Source organism: Arachis stenosperma, chromosome 3 (assembly GCF_014773155.1).
Source record: "Arachis stenosperma cultivar V10309 chromosome 3, arast.V10309.gnm1.PFL2, whole genome shotgun sequence".
Taxonomy (NCBI): domain Eukaryota; kingdom Viridiplantae; phylum Streptophyta; class Magnoliopsida; order Fabales; family Fabaceae; genus Arachis; species Arachis stenosperma.
The window spans coordinates 166968568-166983250 of record NC_080379.1 but is presented as its reverse complement, the minus strand read 5'-3'; positions in this window follow the sequence as shown (position 1 = coordinate 166983250).

The following is a 14683-nucleotide window of genomic DNA, read 5'->3' as shown; positions in this document are numbered from 1 at the left end:
GTCAGCGCATAATTAATTGCATATGTGATAGAAAATGGTTCATCATTTTGTTCCATTAAATCTATCTTATGGAATTTATAAGCCAAACTTAAGGATCTTCCGAGATTTTCGGTTGATAGAGGAATAGCGTATCCAATATGAGCATTGAATTTAACATTTACATTTGCCAAGTTACCATGGATTATTCCAATTATTTGATCTCTAGGATTAGTGAATCTTTTATCACAGATTGCCAGACTTATTGGAGAATTAATTCCTTTCATGTATGTGGATTTAACTAAAACTTGAATGGTACTAATATGAATCCATCCAATTTTAGATCTTTTTTGTTGATCTTTAATTTTTCCAATTTGTTTATTTACATCTTGTTCATTTATCAGGGCTATTTCAAGTTCTCCATTTGCGGATTGTATTTTTATTGGAGTTTCAATCTGAATTTTTCCATAATATATTATATTTTTTCTATTAAAGATTTCTTTTAGAGGATTTTGTTTATTAAAATTATCGTTAGGTTTAAGATCTAACTCCGTTTTTAAAATAGCTTGTTTTTCATTATCAAGTAAAGCAGTCAGCTTATAGTAATCAGATTCTTCAGTTATTTCTATATCTTCTAAATAATTCATAACTTAAAAAAGATTGGGATAAAAATGTACCTTTCTGGAGAATAAACTTCTTTATTTACTGCTATTTTACAATATGTGTTTTGTTCTCCAGAGGGGAGATTTTACAAATTAATTCCAGAGGGGAATTTCTTAGAATTATTTTTCTAATGGATCAGACTCCAGAATCGCCTCAGCTACTTCCTCTTCGCCCTCCTAGCCTGTGAGTACTCTAAGCTTCCTGCTTTCTGATTTCTGATGCTATAACAAATGACTTAACACTCTATTTAATGGTTGGGTCTGATAGACAAACTTCCTCCTTACCCTTCTTGTGACGTCATTGCATGCGTCACTGACTTAGTTTGCACCAACTACATTATTGGTGCTTTTGTGACGTAAGCTCTTACGTCATTCAACAATAATGTGATGGATGACTCAGATGTCTCATCCTCTTCTTTTCCCACGTGGGTGGGGTCTTCAGCATTGTTGCTTTCTTCAGACATTTCTGAGGTGCATAGCTGGCAACCTATGGTCTTCTTTGTCTTTAGTAAATGGCATAGATTCCTTCTTATCCCGTCAGGAAGCTTTCCAGTAATCCAGAAAAGTTGTAAAATGCTGATTCGAAATCTATAGGAGTCTCATTTCTCTTGATTCAATTTGGTTTTTTCTTACTAGAAACAATTAAAGTGTTTTGCTTTTATAGTTTATTCTTGTTCTGGATTCTTTGTTTATTTTTGGGCTCTTCGAAGACTCTTGCCAATGTACTGGCCAATCTTCCTTCGTCACTATAAATTGATAGATCTTGAACTTGTTCTATTGGTTGAAAGTCTCCGGGGAAGACTGACATAAAACTACTTGAAATGCTGGGGTTAGACATTCTCCTTCTTCATTGAAGATTGGTTGACTACTTGTGAATTTTAGGGATATATCCCTTGGTTCTCTTGCATCAATCATACTTTTAAACTTTTTCACTGCATCTATGAAACCTGCAGGAAATCTTTAATGAATTTAAATTGTCAAAAATTAGGATTGTATCAATTAATCCGTATTGGAAAAACTGATATGTATCAGAGGGTGAAGCCTCTGGGAAGATTACCAGCTTTGTTAGCTGTTCTTTGTTTATGGGATAATATTCCAATGTTGCTCTTTTTTCTAGAGTCCAGTTCAGGACCAGATTTAAGGTTTCTCTACAGTTTGATCTGCAGACCCTTTTCTTGTCATTTATTTCAGCCCTTGTAGGAATATTTTTCATTAGTCCAGTCCTTTGGGCTTGGGCTGTTCTTTGGATTTGGACTGGAGCTTTTTCTGCCCTTTTTAAAATTTGCTCTGGATGGAGCACTTCATATTCTCTGAGGGATTCTTTTGCTTCTGCTATTGTCAAGAATCCTCCTTTGTGAATAGTTTTGGGCTGGTGAGTAAATGGGGCTGCTTTAGCCCAATCGTCGTAGACTCCTTTCATTGGGCCATTATAGATGACGTAATATTTTTTGTCCTGAGTTGATTTTTTAACTATTTCTGCCAGAGTTTTATTTTCAGAGATTTTTTCAGAAAAAATTAGTTTTGATTTTGGGTTTTGTGGCTGGTCCACCACGCTTAGCTGGCTGAACTCTGATGGTGTTGTCAGCATTGGTATTGGAGTGGGTAATGTTGCCTGCTGGGTTATTTTCATGGCTTCCATGGCCTTTTTGATGGATTGAATTTGAGTTCTTAGCTGCTGACAGTGATTGCAACTTTCAAGCTCTTGTTCAAGCTTCTGGATTTCTTGATTCATTGTGTTGACAATGAACTCCATTCTCTTGTTAATGTATCTGCAATAATATTTTTATTTCCTTTAATATACTCGATTTTTATCGGGTATTGTAATAAGAACATTTGCCATCTTACCAGACGTCCCTGATTATAATCAGCTTGTAAATTATATTTAATAAAGCCTGTTAAATAACTTGAGTCTGTTCGTAATAGAAATTCCTTGGGAAGAAGATCAATCCTCCATTTTTTTTATAGTTTTTATTGCTGCTAGAGTTTCTTTTTCATGAGTAGTATATCTCTGTTCTGTTGGTGTAAATGTCCCAGAAATATATCTGCATAGTAATTCTTTTGAAGAATATTTAGAATCTAGTGATTCTTTTTCTTTGTTCAAGCTTTTTTCAGCTTTTTTAGCTTTTAGACAGCCTGACCAAGTCTTGTCGGAAGCATCTGTTTCTACTATTAAATAGTCATCTTCTTCAGGAATATAAAGTTCTGGAAGATTTTTACAAAGTTCTTTAATTTTTTTTATCTGTATGCTATCCTTCTCTTCCCATTTCCAATTCTTTTTTATACTTATTTTTGGAAATAAGTTTTTAGTATAGTTTGTTATATTCTTTAGAAAACCTTGATCAGAAATATAATTTATACATCCTAAAAATCTTTGTAATTGTTTTCTATCTTCCATTTTATCAAGAAATAAATCTACTTTTTCTAAAACATTTGGTTGGAGTTTTAACTTTCCTTCAGTAGATAGAATTAATCCGAGAAATTCTATTTCTTGTTTTGCTAGTTTAGCTTTCTTTTTACTAAGGACTAAACCTTTTTCCTTGCATCTTTCTAAAACAATTAGTAATTTTTGAAGATGATCTTCTTTATCTTGTTTTGTAAAGATTAATATATCATCAATGTAAACTAGAACAAAATCATTTAAATCTTTTAAATTTTTTTCCATAAATCTCTGATAAATACCTGGAGCTTGTTTTAGTCCAAATGGTAGGACATTCCATTCGTAGAGTAATACTCCTGTTGATCTTTGTTGGACAAGTAAAGCAGTAATTCTTGTTTCTTCGTCTAAGCGAAGTTGCCAATATCCTGATTTGCATCTAGCGAAAACCAAGTTGCTCCTTTGATCTTTTCTAGGATGGAATCCTTTCTTGGGAGCTTATGAGCATCACCTATGGTTGCTCATTCATTTTTTTAAATTAATACCATTCTTCGTTTTCCTCTTTTAATTTCATTATGTTTCAACATAGAATGCTGGGCCGCATGAGGCTTTTACTTAGTCTTATAATTCCTTATCCAAAAGATCCTTACATTCAGCTGAAAATTCTTCCTTATCTCTAGCTGAATAGGGAATTCTATTTGGAATATTTATTCCCTTTAGGAACTTTAGTTTTAATACTTATTAATTCTCTGTTTGTATTTTTATCTAAAGGATTTTCAGCACAAACTTCATTAAAAGTTCTTCTATTTTGATTTCAAGGTCATCTTTGGACTTTTTATCTGGAAATATAGGTTCAAATAACATTCTTCTAAAATTGAAAATATTTTGAATTTTAAAATTTCGTTTATAGTAGTTGGGATTTTATTAATTTTGCCCTTTGATTTAAGAGGAATCATATGGGGCTTTTAGAACTATATGTTAATTCTTGGATAAAAGGGTGATATAGTTTTAGGAAATTATTTCCTATAATTAAATCTATTCCAGATTCTAATTTATATATAGATGGAACAATGAATCTGTAATTTTGAATGAAAATTTCAACCATTTCTGCTTTTAAATTCACTTTGTGTATAGATTTATCGGCTATTCTAATTCTTAGTGGATTTTCCAATTTTTTCCAGTTAAGTCTTATATTTGAACTTGCAAAACATTTTGTTGCTCCTGTGTCTATGAAGGCATTAATAAATTTTTCTGTAATTTTTACAGTAATAAACGTAGCGCTATTACTCAGTTCCTGGGTTTATTTCTGAGTCTGTTTCTGAGACATATTCAAAAATATATTTTAGTTCATCATCAGATTCTTCTAGAGGTTCCATAAAACAAGTTTTTGCAACTTTCAATTGTTTAGTTAGGTCTTTTTTATCCTTCTTTTTTGGACATTCATTTGCATAATGTCCTTCTTCTTGACAATACCAACATTTACAGTTTTCTTTTTTATTTGGGCAAAAGTTCTTTTGTTTTTTATTGATACTTCTTTCCCTAAAATATCTCTTTTTTCTCCAATCTGGATAATATTTTCTTTTTCTAAAGTGATATTTTCTTTTTCTTTGGATACTTTTATAAGGATGATATTTTCGAATATTTTTATTAGAACCATATTTTTGAGGAATTTCTTCATTATCTTGACAACAAATTCTAATTATATTATTAAACCTTTTCTGAGTAGCTTCTTGCATACAGCGTTCTTTTATTTCCTCTCTTATAGCAAAAGTTGCTCCTCCGAAATTATTTTCAATAGTTTTATTATTTATTTCTCTTATAAATCTTCCCATAATGATTTCATTAACAGGATATGGAAGCTTTGTGATATACATGTTGAGATAATGATTTTTATCTTCTTCTTTTAATTTATAATAATATATTCTATATTCACAAATATAGGATTCTATATAGCAAAGATCAAATATCTGAATATTGGCCAAATGATTTTTTGCTTCTAAATATTCTCTTTCAGAAATTTCGTTTCCATGATCTATGACATTTTTTCCAAAAAACTCTTTATATAGAACCCTCATTATATATGCTATTTTATCATAAGCTGTTGTTTTTTCAGCTAATTCTTTTATTATTTTATTATCTATTGTTAACATGTAATTTCTTATAGTTCCTTTAGTGTGGAATCCTATGAAATTCCAAATATCCATTTCAGATAATTCATTTAATTTTGGGTTTGTATAAGCTTCTAATAGAAAAGAGTTCATCCAATCTTCAAAAATTTCTTTTTCATTCTTTTTACAATCTATATCAAGCATTTTTTCTCCTTCTAGATCTTGGATTTTAGGAATGTATTTAGATGGTATTTTAGTATATTTCGAATTTTTTCTTATAAAACCTTTTTTGAAAGCATAATTTTCAAAACCTGTTTCCCATTTAAATTGGGTTTGATTATTATTCCCAGATGTTCCAGCTTCATCTTTTACTTGTACTGGATGTACTGGTTCTTCATCACTTGAATAGTCTAAAACATATTCTTCTCTTTCAGAAAACTCTGGTTCTTCTTTAATTTGAAAACCTTGTTCCATAAAATTGTCTTCTTGAGCCATTTTTAATTGTTTAAAAAGCATTGTAACTTCTTCTAATTTTTCATCAATATTCATAATTTTAGAGGTGGTCTAATCTTTAGATTTGTTGTATCAATTTTATTTTGGGCTTCTTCTTTCTTAGGAATATCTTTTTGAAAATATTTATCAAGCATCTGTTCAATTTTATCTATTATATTAGGTTCTTCTTTTTCTTTATTTTTTTAAAATTTTATAGAAACTAATATTTCTTCAAGCATATCTGTTATAGAATTTAATTGTGGATTAAAAGTATGATGAAGATGGGGATAATTATCTCCATGATAACATTTTTTAGAAACTCCGTGTGAAATATAAGTTTTTTCGGGTTTTTGAATTCCTTCAATAAAACTTATAGTAAAATAAAGATTTTGAGAAAAATCATTTTGTATTGATTTTAAGAATTCGGTGTCATTACAATTGACATTAGTTAAAATCATTAATTTTTGATCTATTAATTTTGATAGATTAATTATTTCTTCTTTTAAATCTTCTAATTTACTTTTTTCCATTAGGTGACGCTTTTCTTGTAAAGGGCTACGGTTTTAAAGTGTTATGTAGCTAGAAGTGTGGTTTTAGAAAGTATGGCTTGGATTTTGCCATGTAAGCATCCTTAAGAAAAGTTGTTTTTGGCAACTTTATGTAAGTGGTGCCCTTAATGGATGGGATAAATTATTACAATTTGGAAAGCGAAATTTCCCAGGTAGACAAGCCTTTTAGTGAAGTATTAATGTATATAATTGAGATCCGAAATGTTTAATAACAAAAAAATATTAATTAAAAATAACTAAAATTTGTCTTATATTATTGTAATAATTAATAAATATTAAATAAAATAAATTTTAACTGTTTTTTTTTTTTGTTTTTCTAACATTACTGAATTGAGATATACTCCGTCATCATTAATGTAACGATGAATTTGTTTTTAACCATTTTTTTACAATTTTACTAACTTATGTCCTAAAAATTATTATAAAAATTATTTTTTTATACATTAAATATATTAAAAATATTAAAAAAAAATTATTATTATATTTTTAAAATATATCTTTAGTACATAAATTAATTAAATCTTTTTTTAGAAATGAGCTTTAAGTTAAATGTTTAGTGCACATACGTACACATTATATATGCACAATTTTCTAGAGTTAATAAAAGGAGATAAGTGAAAAGAATATATCAAAACATGTTTAATCCAATAATAATCTAATATTAATAAATTATGTTAGAAAATTTTTCGGATAAATTTTTTTTATATTTATGAATGAATAAAATATCTTATAAAAATAAATAATCATGATTATTGATAACATCAGATCTTAATGAGTATTTTTATGAGTTTTAAAATGAGTATACACTATATATCCTAGTATTCTACAAGTATATTTTAATTTTGAAATAAAATTAAATTTATCAAAAACCTAGAAATATTTTTTTATATTATCAAAAATCTTACTTTTACTTTTGAAAAATGATATCGAGACAAGAACAAGCTGATGATATTAATAAAATTGTATAATATACTTTCTTGTGCAAAAAATAAAAAAATAAAAATGATTGATTAAAAAAAAAACAAAAAGAAGCATAGTTAAGTTCAGTCTAAGCCCCACCTAGTCGAGGCTTGTGCTTGTCAGTTTCTTCCAACTAATACCTTTGATCTATTACGCAAGCAAGGAAGATATTCAGCAATTAACTAGTGGTTAAGGAAGATTTTGTTTTTTTTGGCTTTTTTTTTTTTCAAGAAAAAGAATTCGTAACTACTACACGTGTTGTCATTTGTCAATTGCCACTTCGCAGGCATAAAATGAAAGAATATGTAACTTCTTATAACCAAATTCTTATATTTTTTAAATTTAAAATTTAAATTATTAGGAATTAATTAAATTAATTATTAAATAATTATAATTATAATTTTATTTTTATTGTTCATCTTGTGCATTAAATTCATTGTTTCTTCATATATATATATATATATAGCACAAAAAAAGTGAAATAATATTGGTCGATTTAATACCATATTTTATTATATATAAAGAAAATTAAGAAAAAAATTGTAGTTTTTTTATTTTAATAATACTATTTTCAGATGCATTTGTTACTACTATTCCGTTAATAAAATGATAGATTAACAATTAGTACATTGCTACAAATTAATCCACTAGCAACAAATACTCTACTAGCATAACTTTTGATACTTCGAATTTTTGCTTTTTATTTTTAAAAGCACAGACACCATTCATAGAAAACAGAACCGAAACTCAACAAATTGCGTAAAGAAAAACAAGCTAAGGATGTATCACTTAAATTAACCCCTTTTTTGGACAGGAAATTAACCTTTGTTGATAATCACTAAAGCACGATTGTGTATATATATATATATATATATATATTTTTTTTTTTAGGTTAAAAGGATGTATACAGGCACGGCATCCTGAGTTTTTTTTTATTTTGGTAGTAGCATGAGCTTTTCCAGTTGTTTCTTCAAAGGCCGAAAAACATTGTAAAGTTTGCGTTAACAATTACGTTGTTCATCAAAGTTTCAAGCCCAACTCTTTTTCAAGAAACACAGATAATGCGACCCATTACATTATTATCATATATTCATATGTAATCAGAACAACATAGCATATCGACCAAAAAAAAAAAAAACAACATAGCATTTAAATTTATCACAAAGTGCAGCTGAGACTTAGCTCAACTGGTAACACCATGCGCTTCTTAATATGCTGCACTCGGGTTCAAATCTTGGTGAGTGCACCAACTATTAATTATGAACCCTTAAAATGTGTGTGGGTGAGTGTGTAATGTGGGTGAGTTATCTTGGTGAGTGCACCAACTATTGATTATGAACCCTTAAAATGTGTGTGGGTGAGTTGTGATACCTAGAATTGGGGGTTGTTCAATCCACTTGACCAAAAAAAAAAAAAAATTTATCACAAAGTTTTTTCGTTAATTAATTGAATTAAATTTAATAATAAAATAATATTAAATCTATTTAAAATATTTTAAAATTAAAATAAAATACTTAAAATATTAAAAATTAAATTAAAATTTGATTCAAATATTAAAAATTAAAATAATACTTTACTGGAAAATAAAAAAATTTGGGCATAAATAACCTGAAACCGTGAACAGGTTAGAGGATAAAAGAGCATTGTATTAGAAAATATTTTGTGTGATCTTAAAGTGAATGAATGTTCTTATTCTATATTATTTATGTTAATATGAAAGATAAATAATTCAGTAGAAAGACTAATTTACTCTCAGAACATTTAAAAATTTCTCATTATATTATAATAGGTCTTGTCGACTACAAAGTGTTTGTCAAGTCGCATTTTTATTTATATAGTTTCTCATAAAAGATAAAAAAAAGCACACACACAAATGAAGGTTTTTTTTTAAATAAATAATTATTTTATTTATAGATATATGTTATGTGTAGTTTTTTTTTTTATCAATTTTCATTTTTTATTTATCTCATTTATACAGTGTATCTTATTTACATTGTAAATGAGATATGATACATTAGGTTGCATAATATATAAGAGAGAATGATATGCACATTTTTCGTTTATACTGTAAACTAAATATACTTAAATGCAATGCAAACGAATTACAGTATGACAAATTTTGATTAATTATAAAAGGATCTGTAACCATTATTCTTCTTTACAAATATTTTACTTCTCTTTTTTTTTTTTCAATGAGTTTATTTAAAATATGTAGTAGTAGTGGATATGTTGTTATAAGTGTATATTCCAACTGTCATATGAGAAACAGTGACAATGAGGTTGTATTTGAGTATGACAATCCTATTCTGTTGTGCACTCAAAAACTAAATTCTTTATCTAAGTTAAAGAGTTTAATATTGACGAGTCTCGGTGTTATTGAGACAAAATAGGTTGGAAGAGTTGGGTATATGTTGCTAGCATCGATGGAAAATAATGTATTTTGATTTCGTATTTTTTGACTCAATGGCAATGAGCATGTGCGCCTCATGTTTCATGTCCACAAAAAAATTATGGCTAAACAAGTGATAGAACTTTTGACAGAGGTTGGTGATGTTAGTGGTGGTGGTTTTGGGCACTCGAATTTTATCCATGATGACCCACCTCTTGCACTACCACCTTTGCACTATACTAGTACTGTATGGACGTGGACAATGAGGAACTTGATGAAGAGTATGTTACCGATATCAACGAAAGTGGTTCTTCTAAGGATGAGGAGGAGGACAAGATTGTACCAGAGACTAATGTCGGTGGATCAAGACAGTATCTTTTTTCTACCTCAAGACCAATTCCAGAGTTGTCAGCTGTACTCAGTCACTATCATATATTGATTTTGGATGCGATGCACGAGGAAACTAAATTTTTCAATATGGGTGGAGACAATTACAATATAGATGGTGGTGTGAAGTTTCATATTAGTTATAGATTCAAAAGCATGGAGGCTAGCATGCTAGGTGTGAAGAATTATAGCATTCGGAGAAGTGTTGAGTACAAAGTTGTGGAGTCGGATCGATCAAAGTACCATGTGTATTGCAGACAATTTGCAACATGATATTTTTGTAGTCTCCGTGTAGTGTTGCCCTCTGATAGAATCTCGAATATTAGTAAGTCTTATTTTATATTATAAAATATATTCTTATTTATCATTTAGAGAGTATGTACACTGATTTTATTTAATTTGTTAGGAAAATACGTAAATTTGACAAACCGCACATCTATTAACCCCATCATATTTTAAAATTATGGACAGTTGGGTACACAAAATTTTATATAGTATCATTTTAATAATTATGTTATTCTTTTTTATACCTCCATTGATATTACATACAAAGAGAGTTCTATTTATAGTCCATGAATGTATATTTTAGAGTTAAAGTCTTTTATTTAATTTTTTAATTTTTTTGCTTTAATTATTTCGTACCACAATCATGAAAATTGATCATTTTAAAGTAAAAAAATTAAAATTTTTCTCCAATTTTTTTTATTAATTTACTCATATATTTATTCCTTTAATTATATATTGATTGTTTTTAATCATATTTGATTATTTTTCATTTGACTTTGCAACACGATTTTCTTTTGCCATAATTATTAATAGTGCTTTGCATTTATAAAATTCCATATCTCGGGTGATATTCATCGACTCGTAGTTTACATATGAAGATTTTTTTAGGATGGTCAAGGAGGAGTGAAGAGTTTTAGACGAAGTGCAATTCACAGATAAATTGAAGGCTTTCATAGTTCTTTTGGGAAGATGACACAAAGAAACTTTGGTGGCATGAACAAGAAAATTATGATGTTTGAAGAAGAGATTAAGAAAATTGATGACATAATGAGTGATGGGATTTATGATGCAACGGTGGAGGCAAAAAGGAGGTCGCTTGTTGTTTGCTGTGAGAAATAGTATGTGAGGAAAGAACTGTATTGAAAGCAAATGTCGCGTTCTAGACATGCGAGGGATATGGATAAAAACACAAAGTACCTCCATAACTTAGTTTCGACAAGAAGGAAGAACAATAGGATTAATGCTCTGGTTATTAATAGAAGGTTGATAAGGAATCAAGCAAGGATTAAAGTTGCGATTAGGGACTTTTATAAGGATCTATATCATCAGGAGAAGTCCCCCTTAGTGGGTTTCAGAGACAGTCTGGTAGAAATGATTTGGCTTTGGAGGTGGAACCGACTCCTAAGGAGGTTAAAGAGGCAGTGTAGGATTGTGAATCATCTAAGGCTCCAGGAAGTGATAGGTACAACATGAATTTCATAAAAAGTGTTGGCCTGAAATTGGATTTGAATTCACGGCAGCAGTGTTAGGCTTTTTCCAAACGTCCAGGCTACTTGCGGATGCCAATGTCACTTGGGTGGTACTGGCACCTAAGTTTACTAGTGCAAGGAAAATCAAAGACCTTAGGCTGATTAGCATGTTAGGGTATGTGTATAAAGTCATTTTGAAGATGCTGGTTAGGAGCATGCGAGCAGTAATGCCAGGGATAGTAGATGAGACACAGAGTACTTTTGTTAAGGGACGAAAGATTCACAATGGGCGCTTATTGCATGTGAAACAGTTCAGTGGATTAAATTGAGAAGGAAGGAAGTGGTGATAATAAAGTTAGACTTCCAGAAAGCGTATGATAGAGTCAAGTAGAGTTTTGCGGACCTTGTGTTACAAAAGGCAGGATTTGGACGAAGATGGAGGGGGTAAGTTATGGAGTGTGTTAGTACGTGTTCCATGTGTTTAAGATGGAAAGAGGCTTGCGACAAGGTGATCCACTATCTCCATTTTTATTTGTACTTGTTGTCAATATTCTACATAGGATGTTTGGGGAGGTGATAAACCCCATTTTTAGGGTTTATCTTGTGTTGGATTTAGATCATTTTATCAACCTTTTGTCACGTTTAACCAATGAATTAGCATGATTTTGTAATCTCTCCCGTATTTGTGATTGAATGTAAAAATATGCTTTTTAATCCTTTAATTTGATAATTTTAATTCATCCTTGATTCCATAAGATGCCTTGATGTATTTGCTAGTAATCTCATGTTAGAATAGGCTAGACATGGATCAAAGGAGCAAGGAAGGAAGCATGCAAGTGGAGAGAAGCACAAAAAGCCAAAGAATTGATCTCGGCCAAGGACGCGCACGCACACAAGGCGCTCGCGCGCACATTACTAAATCGGCCAGGGACGCGTACGCGTATTGTGCGTGCACGCATCGCAGTCCGCACATGATTCTGTTACTGCAACACGTGCCTGGCTATTTTGGAGGGCTTCTGCAACCAACTTTGGCGCCAAACTGCATATAAGAACCAAGGATTAAAGGGGATTGACACATTCATATCCATACACTCATTTTTACACTTTCTTAGATATTTTAGTTAGTTACATTTGTAGAGAGAGAGACTCTAACCTCTCTCTAGGGTTCATCTTCATTTTCTCAATTTTCAACCATTCTTTGGTGAGATCCATTGCAACTCTCAATTTACTTTGTTCATGTTATAGATCATTTTCTCTAATCTTAACTAGTGCTTGTAATTGTTCAATCCTCATAAATCTTAGATTTAACTTTGTTATTTTGGATTCTATTAATGCATTGGAGATCTCATTTTTATTGTTGTTCATTGTTGATTGTTGTTAATCTCTTGTATTGAATTACTTTGATTCTAACTTCTCAATTCTACTATGTCTTTCATTCTTGCTCTCCAAATATTTGAGAAAATGTCAACTTTAGATATGGAGTAGCATTTTCTCACTTGGCCTAGTGGTTGAGTCATTGGAGACACTTGAATAATGAATGTCAATTGTTGATTGAGAATTGAGAATTGCTAATTGACTTGGAGTGCACTAAAGCTAGACTTCCCTAGGGTAAGACTAGGACTTGTGACTCAAGTTAGTTACTTTCACTTGACTTTTCTCTATGATTAGGGGTTAACTAAATGAAGCAATACTTCATTATTATCACAATTGAAGGAAGCTATAGTGATGGAACTTCCAATGTTCAACCTTGGCCAAGGCCTTTAATATTGATTGATTGTTGTTCACCTTTGTTAGCACTTTTATGCCACACTCTTCAAACCACAAAAGACCACTTAACTAATAACATGCATCCTTGTAGCATTCCTAAGGAAGAACGACTCGGGACTAATACTCTCAGTTATTGATTTGATTTATTTGATGATGAATTTTGTGTCGGTTTAGACTATACTATGATTGGTTACTTGATAATTTCTATACCGGTTAAAATCCAATCATCAGGAGGCGGTTAGAAACGGTTGCATATCTCTGCTACTGGTTGGGAGAGGTCATAGTCAGTTGTCGCATCTTCAGTTTGCAGATGATACTATTCTCTTCTGTCCTCAAGAGGAAGAGACCATTAAGAATTACATGAGGATTCTTCGTTGTTTTGAATTGATGTCAGGGTTAAGTATTAATTTTGATCAATCCAGCTTGATTTCTATTAATTGTGACGAGCAGTGGGTACAGTGCATGTGTAGCGTGTTGGGCTGTAAAGAAGTCGCTCTCCTAGTTAAGTACCAGAAAATCTCGTTAGGAGTTAACTCGAGGTTGGTTAAGACTTGGAAGCCTATTATAAATAAAGTGGAGGGAAAACTTAGCATCTGGAAAGGCAAGGTTCTCAATAAAGCTAGTAAGTTGGTGCTCATTAAATTCGTGTTGAATAGTCTCGCTTTATATTGTTTGAGTTTATATAAGATGTCGAAGGCTGTTGCAGAGAAACTGATTTCCTTGCAGAAAAGATTTATATAGAGTAAAGAGGAAGGAAGGAATGGTTTGGCCTTGGTTAGATGGTGTAGGCTCCCAAAAAGTTTGATGGATTAGGGTTAGGAGTCGGGGATGCCACGGTGCGAAACACAGCTCTCTTATTTAAGTGGTGGTGGTGTTTTCCGAAGGAGGAGTGTCCGTTGTGGAAGAAGGTAGTTTGCTCATGTAATAACCTGAACCCAAAATGTCTTACTGTCCTCTCAGGTATTACCTGTTCCGGGGCCAGGGGGAACCCTTAGAAGGATATTTGTCAGATATAGTTCAAGGATCAACATATAAGACAGAAGAGGATTACTGGGTTATCTATGGAGGTTGGTGATGGAAGAGGGACTTGATTCTGGGAAGATATTTGGCTGCCTGGTAGTTCTCTGAAAGACCAGTTTCCGAGACTCTTCTCAGTTTCAAACCAAAGAGAATCTGTAATAGGGGATTGTGGGTTTTGGAATGGATTATAATATATATGGAACTTCCAATGGAGGCGAAAGATTTTTCAATGGGAGCTGAATCTAGTAAACCAGTTGCATGATACCTTAAGATTGGTCAAACTTGCATACGATAGAGAGGATAGAATTGTGTGAAAATTTGATAAATAATGTGTATTTTCTACTAACTCTTTTGTACATGTGCTACACGTGGAATTGATTCCGGAGGATATAACAAGTTATAGCTTTATTGGGACAATTTGAAAAGGCCCAATTCCACCAAGAGTGGAGCTGTTTGTCTGGTTTATTTTGACTGGTAGAGTCAATACGAAAGAAAAGCTGAGTC